The sequence below is a fragment of the Macaca fascicularis genome, chromosome 13, assembly GCF_037993035.2.
Source record: "Macaca fascicularis isolate 582-1 chromosome 13, T2T-MFA8v1.1".
NCBI classification, from domain to species: domain Eukaryota; kingdom Metazoa; phylum Chordata; class Mammalia; order Primates; family Cercopithecidae; genus Macaca; species Macaca fascicularis.
The window spans coordinates 95,566,348-95,578,406 of NC_088387.1; the positions used below are offsets into that span (position 1 = coordinate 95,566,348).

At 50.3% G+C, this 12,059-nt stretch overlaps 1 long non-coding RNA gene and 1 pseudogene across 2 annotated transcripts in view; both read left to right on the top strand.

Moving 5' to 3' along the window:
• The first annotated feature begins 201 nt into the window (after nt 1-201).
• LOC123568297 (large ribosomal subunit protein eL37 pseudogene) lies at nt 202-689 on the top strand (annotated as a pseudogene).
• A 2,981-nt stretch (nt 690-3,670) lies between these two features.
• The window catches only part of LOC123568410 (uncharacterized), a 29,027-nt gene continuing 20,638 nt past the window's right edge, over nt 3,671-12,059 (top strand). The window contains exons 1-3 of one of the 2 annotated variants that reach the window (XR_006691750.3): nt 3,671-4,504; nt 5,335-5,393; nt 7,144-9,044. This is a non-coding gene — a long non-coding RNA (uncharacterized lncRNA). Of the gene's footprint in view, nt 4,505-5,334; nt 5,394-7,143; nt 9,045-12,059 lie in introns of those variants that run through there. The other variant, XR_012422570.1, reaches the window with a different exon arrangement.

The following is a 12,059-nucleotide window of genomic DNA, read 5'->3' on the forward strand; positions in this document are numbered from 1 at the left end:
TTTGATTTTTGAGGCTGCAGCCAGCTGCAGTTATTCTCAACCCTTGATGGCATGGAAGAGAAGGGTAGTTGTGGGGTATCCCTGACTCAGCTACAACCAGGAGAGAGATGCTGATGTCCTCACTGGTCCTGGACCTCTGCCGGAGGTGGAGCTATTGCAGTGGTCTGGTCTGGCAGGAGCAGAGGTTATGGGAATCCCTATTTGACTCTCATTTTGGCCAATATACCTTAAAGTATACTCATAGCACAAGGGCTCCTCGAGATGTTCTGCAAAACAATGAATCCTGTGCCCACTCTCTGGTCTCAGCCACAGAAGCAAGATGATGAAGGGAACATCATTGTTTGGAAAGCGTTGCAATGAGACACACATGCTGTGCTGCCACTGTGGCTCTAAGGCCTACCACCTTCAGAAGTTGACCTGTGGCAAATGCGGCTAACCCACCAAGCGCAAGAGAAAGTATAACTGGAGTGCCAAGGCTAAAAGACGAAATACCACCAGGACTGGTCGAATGAGGCACCTAAAAATTGTATACCGCAGATTCAGGCATGGGTTCTGTGAAGAAACAACACCTCAACCCAAGAGGGCAGCTGTTGCAGCATCCAGTTCATCTTAAGAATTTCAACAATTAGTCATGCAATAAATATTCTGGTTTAACAATAAAAAATAAAGAAAAAAGAATCCTGTGCCCAAATACACTTGGAGAACTCAGTACCACCCAGTTAGTTCTTAATTGCAAGAAATGGAAGCCGACTTTCCTAATTTAAGCTTAAAAAGGATTTATTCTAAAGATCTTGGGTAGCTCACAGAATCTCTTGTAGGGTCAGAAAAATCAAGGTCAGAGGCAAAGTAGCCAGGAACAACACCCAAAGTCACATTGTGTAATGGACCCCAGGAAGACCCTACCGCTACATAGACACCTTAGCTTGTGCCACTAGCTCCATCTACCCTGGGTGCTGCCTCTAGGACCACCTATATCCCCCCCACCACAGCTGCTGCCACCTCCCTCACCACTACACAATAGGCTCTGCATAGTCTCACTTTTCTGCATCATGAGTTTTGGATTCAAAGCCTGGGGAAAATACATGTGACTGGTGGAGGGAGGTCACGTGCCTTCCACCTAGCTGCAAGAGAGGCTGGGACGATGTGGATCGGCTTCATAGAGCTTCCGTTCTGGGTGCAGCTTCTTGCTCAAAACATGAGGCAAATCCTCAAACATGGGAAGGGAGAGCAGATGCTGGGAGGCCTGAAAGAATGACAAATGTTCTCTATACTGTGGCCCCTGAACACCTCCCTGGAGTTCTATGCAACACTCTAGGACAAAGTTTCTCAGTTTCAGCACTATTGACATTTGGGCCTGGATACTTCTTTATTATGGGATGTCCTGTGCATTATAGGATGTTTAGCAACATCCAGGCCTTCACCCATTAGATTCCAGTAGTACCTTCCCAGTTGTGACAACTAAAAATGTCTAAATACATTGACAAGTGTCCCCTGGGGGACAAATTCACCTCTACTTGAGAACCACTGTCTAGAAGATCTGAAGGAAATTTGTAATACATTTGGGAATGAGGACTGGTTTGGCCTGATTTCCCAAATTTATTTGACCATGGAAAAACTTTTTTCTCTAACACAGGAAATGCTGGGCTGGTCAATGGGGAGCCAGCCGTAGGAGTGTCTTAATCCATTTTTCGTTGCTTTAAAGAGAATACCTGAAACTGAACAATTTACAAAGAAAAGGAATTTATGATTTTATTTTTTATATTTTCGAGATGGAGTCTTGCTCTCTCACCCAACCTGGAGTGCGGTAGTGCAATCTTGGCTCACTGCAACCTCTGTTTCCCGGGTTGAAGCCATTCTCCCTGCCTCAGCCTCCCGAGTAGCTGGGATTACAGGTGCCCACCATCACGCCTGGCTAATTTTTGTAGTTTTAGTAGAGACTGGGTTTCTCCATTTTGGTCAGGCTGGTCTTGAACTCCCGACCCCAGGTGATTTGCCGCCTCGGCCTCCCAAAGTGCTGGGATCACAGGTATGAGCCACTGTGCCGGGCTAAGAAAAGGAATTTATTTCTTAAGCTATGGAGGCTAAGAAGTCCAAGGCTAAGGGGCTGCTGAGGGTCTTCTTGCTGGTGGTGACTCTGTACAGAATCCCTGGGTGGTACGAGGCATCACAGGGTGAGGGGCTGAGCGTACGGGCTCAGATCTCTCTTCTTCTTATAAAGCCACCAGTCCCACTCCCATGATAGCCCATTAATCCACTAACCCATTAATCTATTAATCCATGAATGGATTAATCCATTCATGAGGGCAGAGCCCTCATGACCTAATCACCTCTTAAAGGCCCCACTTCTCAATACTGCCACATTGGGGATTCAGTTTCAACATAAGTTTCAGAAGAGGGAAACATTCAAACCATAGCAAGGAGTTTCATGGGAGTGGGAGGCTGCACAGGCCAAATGGCACCCCAGATCTTCCTGTCATCACCTTCCCGACTTGCCCACCTCTCTGAATGGGCTGGGGTCTCCCTGAGGTCAGTTTTGTGGAGGCCCAGGCTCTGGGGAGTTGGTGATGATTCTAGGAAACATTCCCAGGGTCCAAGGGAGGAGCCCAGAGAATGCCATTCAGTGTGCTAAGTCGGTCTTCTCTCCTTCGCTGTGAACCTGCCCTGCGGGCACAGGTACCACCCCAACCACCAGGAACACTGCCTTGGGAGCAAGCAGCAGCCTGTGGCTGCCCACTGTGGCCTCCTGTGGCCCGCCTGCATGGCTTGACAAAGGCCCCACAAGACTCAGGCTCCAGCCCAGCTGGTCTCCATCTGCAGGCCCAGCTTCTCAGGCTGTCCTCCCCACAGGTTCCAGGTCAAGGCCCTTATTGCTACCCAAGGAATGCTCTGGATGCAGGGTTAAACGTGTCAACCCCAACCCAGGAAAAAGTCCTACCACTGTGATGCAGGATGAGGAGTCACAGGCTCCTAAAGCGTGGGCCCCGGCCGCCTGGCCTGGCCTTTGGGGAGGAGCTGCTGGCGTTGCTGCTTCCAGGCTGGAGTGACACAGCATGGGGATGCATGTGTCGCTGGCACACTCAGCTGTCCTTTCCAGGGACTTCTGTGAGTTGGCAGTGTCCCCACATGGATGGCCCAGCTCCCTCCTGCAGCTTTTTTTTTTTTTTTTTTTTTTTGAGATGGAGTCTTGCTCTGTTGCCCAGGTTGGAGTGCAGTGGTGTGATCTCACCTCACTGCCATGTCTGCCTCCCAGGCTCAAGTGATTGCCCTGCCTTAGCCTCCCAAGTAGCTGGGATTACTGGCGTGCACCACCACACCAGACTAATTTTTGTATTTTTAATAGAGACAGGGTTTCATCACGTTGGCCAGGCTGGTCTTGAACTCCTGACCTCAGGTGATCTGCCCACCTCGGCCTCCCAAAGTGCTGGGATTAAAGGTGTGGGCTACCGTGCCTGGCCACAGCTTCATCTTTGAAACTCCCCCTTGCAGTGTCTTCCTGTGACCTTGGCTGTTAACCTTGGGAAACGGGTACAGTGGAAACAGGATGGTGCCAGGCTTAGACAAACCTGTGTTGGATCTACCTTGGACATGTCACCTTCTCTCTGAACTTTAATTTCACTATCTATGTAGATTTATTAAAAGTGATTTTCCTTTCCTTCATTCTGTATTTTAGGTACTGACTGATGGCTTCTGGGTCATAGAAGCGGGGCTCCCTGAAGCTTCTCTGAAAATTCACGGCCCCCACGCTCTGGGCCCCAGGGCGCATCTTCATGGGGCAGGGGAGACAACTGGAGTGAAACAAAAAGGCTGGAAAATGCTTTGGATCCCAACCAGCCAGAGGATGCGCCAGTGGAAAATTCCTGCTGTGTGTCAGAGGCCCACCTGGCCCGGGGGACAGCCAGCCAGACGCACAGGCCCCAGAGCGTGTTTAGACAGCGCTTTCCTGCCTCGGCCAGAGCTCACCCTGGCCCTCACCAACGCTCATCCTGGGAAAGTAGGGTGGGCCAGGTCCTCACCTAGGCTCAGGAAAGCTTCTGCAACTCCGTATCTGGAGCAGCATCTCCAGATGCTGGTCTTCGGGACAGCAGCGTGAACTTTGATAGAAAAGATGGGCAGTAGGAGCCCCAGGTCTGCCCTGAACCCGCCTCTGGGACCCAGGAGTAACCGTGTCCTCTCCGTGGACCTCAGGCTCCTCATCTATGCGACACATGGGGTGGACAAGGACATCTAAGGAGCCTTCACCAGCCCCACCCTTCTGCTGGTGCAGATCCACAGTCTCTAAGGGATCCCACATCTGCCTCTGGAGAGGCCAAGGCTCCTTTCCTGGGCAGAACCAGGGGGGCAACTCTCAGAAGCTGCCGTCAGAGACTTAAGCTCAGCCTCCGAGGAAGGTGGCCCAGCGGCTGTCTGTAACTGGGACACATGCCTTTGAGAGCGTTCTCAGCACCCACCAAGGCTCGCCGGTGCGGGGGTGATGTATCTGGGAGGAGAAAAAGATAACCCTGAGGTCCGGGGTATAGGATTTGTTCAACACTGTAAGGGGAAGGCCTTGAATCTAGAAATGCCCCAGGGACCAGACAGCATGCTCTAATGTGGTCTGAGCAGGTTACTGGGCCCACCACGGCCGTATGGAGTGGCCCTAAGGCTTTGCACAGACCCGGTACTCACAGCTCCAGCCATCTAGGGGGTCTTGTGCCAGGCTAAGGCAGCCTGGGGGGTGGGGCATGGGCATTCCAAGCCCTCATAAGGGTTGAACATGTTGGCCAAGGAGGGTCTGCAGGTTCCCCTCTCTTTGGAGTTTGATTGGCCCTATCTGGGATTATGGTCGATTCACCAGGGCAATCTCACCTGGAAGGTCCCTTAGTTGATGCTACCTGGCCTACTAGACTACCCGTCCCCACCCCACCTCTTCTTAGCTCAGGTTCCCACAGCGAGAACCACTCTCAATGCCTGTTACCACCCCATTTAATACCAAGAGGACATGACCAACCTTCCAGGGCCACCCCAGCTTCCAAACTCTGCCCCCTGACCCCCATCCCTCGACCCTGACATCCCCAACCCATCTCTGTACAGACCACCCCACCCCCCGGCGTATACTTAAAGGAAAGCTCTGGATGACATCACACACAAGCCAGGGTGAAGAGCCCTGGCTCATATGATCCATTCTGGCTGGTTGCTTGTCCCAGAACATTGGAGGGGTTTCCAGGCCTCATCGTAGCTTGCGCTTCCTTCCATCATTCAATCTAAGGCCAGATCAGTCCTTTCTCAGAGTTCTACCAGTCGCTCAGAAAGAAAGATCCCTTTCTCAGATCCTACGTCTGTTTCTCTCTGTTCCAGGTCAAACCCACCCTTTGCAAAGCGCCTGCTGCCCAGGTTCTGCCCAGAAGCCAGTGCAGGTAAGCTGCCCCTCCTGAGGTGGCTCCAGAATCCTTCTTTCACTCAGGAATCCCTTCTCCTGATTCTTGGTCTCTTGCAGTTCCCAGTCCATACTCTTCCCCCTTCTGCATTGCTAGGGGCTCTGCTGGGATTTGGGTCACCCCAAAATCTCTTTCTTGCCTCTTCTGAGGACCACAGTCAACACCACAACGTGCACCTCTGCATCTCCAGAATCCAGGGCACTCCAAGATGAATAGATGGGAGTGCGCGCACATGTAGGTGAATGTGTGTGCACATGGGCACACATGTGTATGTGTAAGGGCATGCGTGCATGTGTGTGTGTGTAAACTCATGTGACCTGGGGATAATCTTGGCTTTTAAAGAGAACACAATGTCTCCCTCTTACAAAAGTTCCCCAAAGACCTTCTGTCTCCCTCTATCAAAGTCAGCCAGGCCGGGTGAGTGCAGGTTTCAAGAGGGTATCTGAGCTCCCTCTGGGCCATGTCACAGAGCAGGCCATGGTTTCCAGGAGCCCTGGGCCCTGCTGCAGGGCCCTTTGCACCCCATGCTGCTTAAGCATCAAGAGAAGGAGGTTTGAGCCCCAAATATCCTTACTGGCGGTGGCGGTGGTGGAAGGCAGTTTCATCCCATGGGTAAGTCTGAGTTCACGAGATTCTATTTAAAAACAATCATCAGGTGATTGACTTCCTTTTCCAGAGCTTTCCTTTGGTCTCACAGCTCAGCATCCTGATTTATAGGGCACAAGATTCTAGCAGCTCTGAGAAGGGTTCTGGTTTCTGCTGGGCTTAACTCCTGGGGAGAGGCAGAAGGGAGGGACTTGTGCTGGAATGTTAGGAGTTGGGAACCGAGGGAGGGGAGCTCCATGGTGGGGCTGAAGCAGGAGCTCTGAGATGCTTCTACCGGCCTTCGGCTACAGATCCTTGGGCACAGGGAGGTGGGCTGGGGGCCCCAAGTCCTGCTGGAAGCAGCGTCCTCGCAGCAGACCACTGGTGAGGTGCCAGGTGCTGTTGCTTACAAAATGATCTGTTACAAAGCACGGCCACATTCACTGGAGTCACAGAGAAACTGTGTGTGCTGGGCACTCACTCTCTCCCTTTTAACAGATGAGAAAACTGAGGCCTTAGGTTAAGAGTGGCTAAGTGGTGCACGCAAGGCTCTCACAGCCAGGAAGCAAGGGAACACGGCTTCAAACCTGTGCCTTCTGATTTAAAAGTTCAGCCTCTCTCCGTGAGCACAGTACACCTCGTTACCCTCAGCAGAGAGAAGAGCAGGGACCACTGAGCTTCTAGGCAGTCAGGCTTGGGTTTCAATCCTGACTCTGCTGGTGTTGACTGTGAATTTGGAGATGTTTCTGAATCCGCTTTCTTATCAATAAAGTGGATAGAGTCAGTGATGCACTGGAGCTGGTTCATTTCCAGAAAGCCAATTGTATGCATTTCTTCCCAGCTCTGCATTCAGTAACATGAGCTCGCTTAGCTTGGAAAGGGCCAAAGTGGAAGCATTGACACCACTGAAATGGGCAAACACTACAAATCAGGACCTTCCTGCCCGGCGGGCTGGCTGCTAAGCATTTCCCCTCACAACCCTGGGGATAGTTCTTACCTCGAGGTCTCAGTAATGAACTTAGATAAAGTACATAAGGTTCTCGCCACAATGCCCGGATTGAGCAGATGCTCACAAATGATTAACAAGAGTAAACATTTTACATTTTCTGCAGCTTTATCATCTTTTATTCCTTTATTCACTCAGGAAAGTAATTTGGGCAAGAATGACTTTTCTTCATCCTGTAGATGAGGACAATGACACAGAGGTGCTAAGTGGGGCCCAAGTCTGAACCCGGATCTTTGTACTCTTCACCTTAGACTCTGTCCACGACCCTCAGCTGGCCAGGCAATTTACAATCTCAGAAATAAGAGGATCCCAGTGCCAGGAAGAATGTTACAGATCCCCTGTCAGTAACACAAGCCCCTCATGTGACCGACAAGGAAACTGCTGCCCGGAGAAGGGAATGGACAAGCCCAAGGTCACTCAGTCAGTTATGGTCAAGCTGGACTTTGGATCCCAGATCTCTGGATTCCTCATCTGCATATCTCTCACTGGATCAAACTGCCTTTAGACCCGTGCACTGGGGTGGGACTGTCCTATCCGCAGGGCATGGCTGCTGCCCAGTGGGAGGGGATAGGATGGTTACTGGGGCAACCACCACTTGTCCACCCTGAGGAGAGAGGATATAAAAATAATGCTACCTGCTCTTCCAGTTCGTCAAGTTATATGAAACTGTCTTGGGCATGCTAAAGCATTTGTAAATGTAAGTCACTGACATTTTGTCAAACAGCAAACCCTGAAGAGCCAGATCTTCCTGCAACAGAGGAACAGGGGCAACGGAGCACCGGGATTCATGGGCCAGGACTGAATCCAGTTCCACAATCCCCATGGCCCTGCTCATCTCCCTCTTTCCCTCCCTCCCTTCCTCCCTTCCTCCCTCCCCGACTTCCCTTCATCTCTCCTTCCTTCTTTCCTTCCCTTCCTTTTCCTTCCTTCCTTCCTTTCTCCTTCCTTCCTTCCTTCCTTCCTTCCTTCCTTCCTTTCTTCCTTCCTCCCACTCCCTCCTTCCCTCCCTCCCTCCCTCAGGTTAGGAGTGGCTAAGTGGTACATCCAAGGCTGTCACAGTCAGGAAGCGAGGGAGCCAGGCTTCAAACCTGCGCCTTCTGATTTAAAAGTTCAACCTCTCCCCATGAGTACAGGCAGCCCCGTTACCCTCAGCAGAGAGAAGAGCAAGGGCCACTGAGCTTCTAGGAAGAAGCTTCTAGTTCCTTCCCTTCCTTCCCTTCCCTTCCCTTCCCTTCCCTTCCCTTCCCTTCCCTTCCCTTCCCTTCCCTTCCTCCCTCCCTCCCTCCCTCCCTCCCTCCCTCCCTCCCTTCTTTCCTTCCTTCCTTCCTTCCTTCCTTCCTTCCTTCCTTCCTTCCTTCCTTCCTTCCTTCCTTCCTTCCCTCCTTCCTTCCCTCCTTCCTTCCTTCCCTCCCTCCTTCTCTCCTTTCTTCCTTCCTCCTTACTTCCCTTCTCCCACCTTCTCTAGAGACCCATCCTTGGGTTACTGGAACCTGCTTTCCCTGCAGGCACAAGAACAGCCTGGAAATTTACATCCCTGGGTGCCCTCTAACCAGTGACTAAGGGTGTGGGGGTGTGGAAGGCTGGGACCATGCCAGTGTTTCCTGTGAGATCAGGCTGAAGCCTCCTCTGTGGGGCTCAATTTGACTTGAGGCCGAATGCCTGCTGGGCCTCCTCGCTCCCCCTGCCCTGCCTCCCCAGTCCCTTACCAGCGGCCCCTGTGAGCACTTCCTTAGCAAATCCTCATCTCAGGGGCTGCTCCTGGGGTGCCCAACCTGAGACACCCGCTTTACTGTTTTGCAATCACTTACCACTACTTGACATGATGCTATGCTTTCATTTGCTCATTTTCTGTCTCCCTTCACTAGAATATGAGCCCCATGGGGGCAAGGACTGGATCTATTTTGTTTAACTGTGCACTCCCAGGCTGCAACTGTGTCTGGCATATAGTAGGTGTCCAAAAGATATTTTGTGGGATAAATTTTCTCAATTAATTCTCACGATGACCCTGTGAAATAAAATTATTATCCCCATTTTACAAATGAAGAAATCATTTCAAAGAAGTTAAATAACTCACATGGGCTACACGGGTTGTACGTGGCATAGCCAGAATGCCAAACTCTGCCTGTGTGCTTCCAGACCAAAGCTTAGCCTTTAAAACGCAACCCCATACTTGCAGTTTCCAGAACATTCCAGGCTTTTTAACACCTCTTCAGTGATGCTGAAGCTGCTTCTTTTGCAAAAAAATGCTCCCCTGCCCCCCCAACTCTGAATTGACCACCACAGTACCCTTTGAGACCCTTTGCGCCCCTATGGTTCCCAGACAGATTCCCGATGGCTATTTCTCATGTTTCTTTTCTCTTTCTCTTTCCTGTAATCATTTCAGATAAGGCTTCATCTTGCGTCTTTGCTTCTCTAGCACCTAGTTGGAGTCTGGCAGAAGGCCAGCAATCTGTGAATGTTTGTTGAATGAATAAAAGGAAAGGAGGGAGGGAGGGGTGGCAGAGGGAGGAAGGGAAGAAGGGAGAGAGAGAAAAAGGGAGAGAGGCATTCTGCACTATGAGGAGACAGAGAGTGTGAGCCCCACATGGACAGGGAAGGCTGTGGTGGGGTGTTGTGGGAAGCCGGGGAAGTCGGCCACATCCTGGTCCTTCTTGTCATGTGGTGTGGTTGGGATAGCTCTGATCAGTCACCTTTTTAAGCTCTGGGTCTAGCCTTAGGGCAGAAGCAGGATGTATCCTGGCAGCCAGCACCCAGCCTGGTACCCAGTAAGGGCTTAGTAAGTGCTGAATGAATGAATGAGTGACAGTGTGGTATGAAAAGCAGATTTGATTTGGAGTCTGAGTCTGAGGTTCAAGTCCTGATGGCCTCTCTTCCAGCCTTTCCTCTCTATTCCCTGGCAGCTGCCTTGGTTCAAGTATCACATGTCTCCCCAGACATCATCTCTCCTGAGGCTGCAGCTTAAATGAGCCTCTTGTAGGAGGAACTGCCATGTCTCTCCTTTCCTGGCTTAGCAAATCTTATTTGTAGGGTATCGTCAGACTCTACAGGCTCATCCTGGTGGATCTGTGGGCAACAGATCACTGGGATTGATGGGCCGGTACTCTGTGGTTCAGCCTATGAGGCTCTTCAAACAGTGTAGAGATAAGAAGATGGATGGCCCCTGAGGCCCACATCCCTGGGCTTGAGCGTTACTTCCACTACTTTCTAGCCACATGACTTTGAGACAGTCGCTTAACTTCTCTCTCTCTCTTTTAGACAGTGTCTTGCTCTGTCCCCCAGGCTGGAGTACAGTGGCACAATCATGGCTCACCACAGCCTCGACCTCCTGGGCTCTAGTGATCCTCCCACATTAGCCTCCCAAGTAACTGGGACTACAGGTGTGCACTACCACACCCAGCTAATTAAAAAAAATGCTGTAGAGGGATCTCACTATGTTCCCCAGGCTGGTCTCAAGCACCTGGGCTCAAGTAATCCTCCTGCCTTGGCCTCCCAAAGTGCTGGGATTATAAGCATGAGTCACCATGGCCAGCTGACTCCTCTTTAACTATATTGTCTCACTGTAACATGGGAATCATGACAGTAGCTTTGTAACTGGCATGCTGTACATGTTCAAAAAGTTAGTGCTTAAGATAGTGCCTGGCACACACGTTGGCCATCAAATGACTACCCTTCTGGCCAAATCAATACTGTTTTGGCACCACCTTCCCCCACCCCCTTGCCACTGCATGCCTGAGCGATCCAGAACAACTTGTGGTTTCTCAAACACTCCAGGTCTTCCCATGCCAGAGTACCTTTGCTCATGCTGTCTCTTCCTGGGATACACACTTCCCACTGTTCTCCCTAGAAAAATCTTAGTCATCCTTCAAGTCTCAGCTCGAATGCTGCCTCTGTGTCTGTGAAGACTTTCTGGACTCTTCCAGGACATCCTAGGGGCTCTCTCTGGAACCTCTGTGTTGGGTACTGAGGCAATAATCTGATTGCGTTGGAACTACCTGCTCACCAGTCTGTGTGCCTTCAAGCTTCAGGCCTATTCCTAAGCCATTTAGCCTGCCCCCAATACAAATGGGCCTTGGTGAAGATCCAATATTGTAGAGACATAAATTCTCCCAAAATTAATCTATAAATTCAGTAAAATCCCAATAAAAACTTAACAAGAGTTCTAAAAATGTAACTTTACAAGCTAATTCTAAAAGTCATCTTAGAAGAAAAAAATGCACAAGAATAGCCAAACAAATTTTGACACAGCAAGAACAATGAGGAAGAAACAGCCCTTCCACATACAAATATTTACTATAAAGTGATGAATGCAGGTGTAATTCAATCAATGGGACAGTAAAGAAACAGACATGGCAATGTAGTGTATGCTAAAGGGGCATTTTATTTTATTTTATTTTATTATTTTTTTTTTTGAGACGGAGTCTCACGCTGTTGCCCAGGCTGGAGTGCAGTGGCGCGATCTCGGCTCACTGCAAGCTCCGCCTCCTGGGTTCACGCCATTCTCCTGCCTCAGCCTCCTGAGTAGCTAGGACTACAGGCGCCCGCCACCGCGCCAGGCTAATTTTTTGTATTTTTAGTAGAGACGGGGTTTCACTGTGGTCTCGATCTCCTGATCTTGTGATCCGCCCGCCTCGGCCTCCCAAAGTGCTGGGATTACAGGCTTGAGCCACCCCGCCCGGCCTTTAAAGGGGCATTTTAAAACCAGTACAAAAAGACTGGCTATTCAAAAATGGTTTGGGAGCAATAGTTTGGGGACAATAGATTTCCCACTTGGGAAAAAATTAACTTAGATAGTATATTGGTGATGACTTTGCTTCCTGCAAAGAGAATTTATTCTAAATATTTTAATCAGAAAGGAATTTATGGAAGGTACATATAGCAGCCAGGAATGTAGGAGGTATTGAAGAAAAAGACTTCAGATTGAGCTTACCAGAACAACTTCCAAAGCCACAGTGCAGAACTGAGCCACTGATGGAGATGATGTCTGCTACAATCTGGAAGCTGCCAGATAGTAGGAAGTTTTTGCCATGGATGCTGTTCTGAGACCATACTGCCTC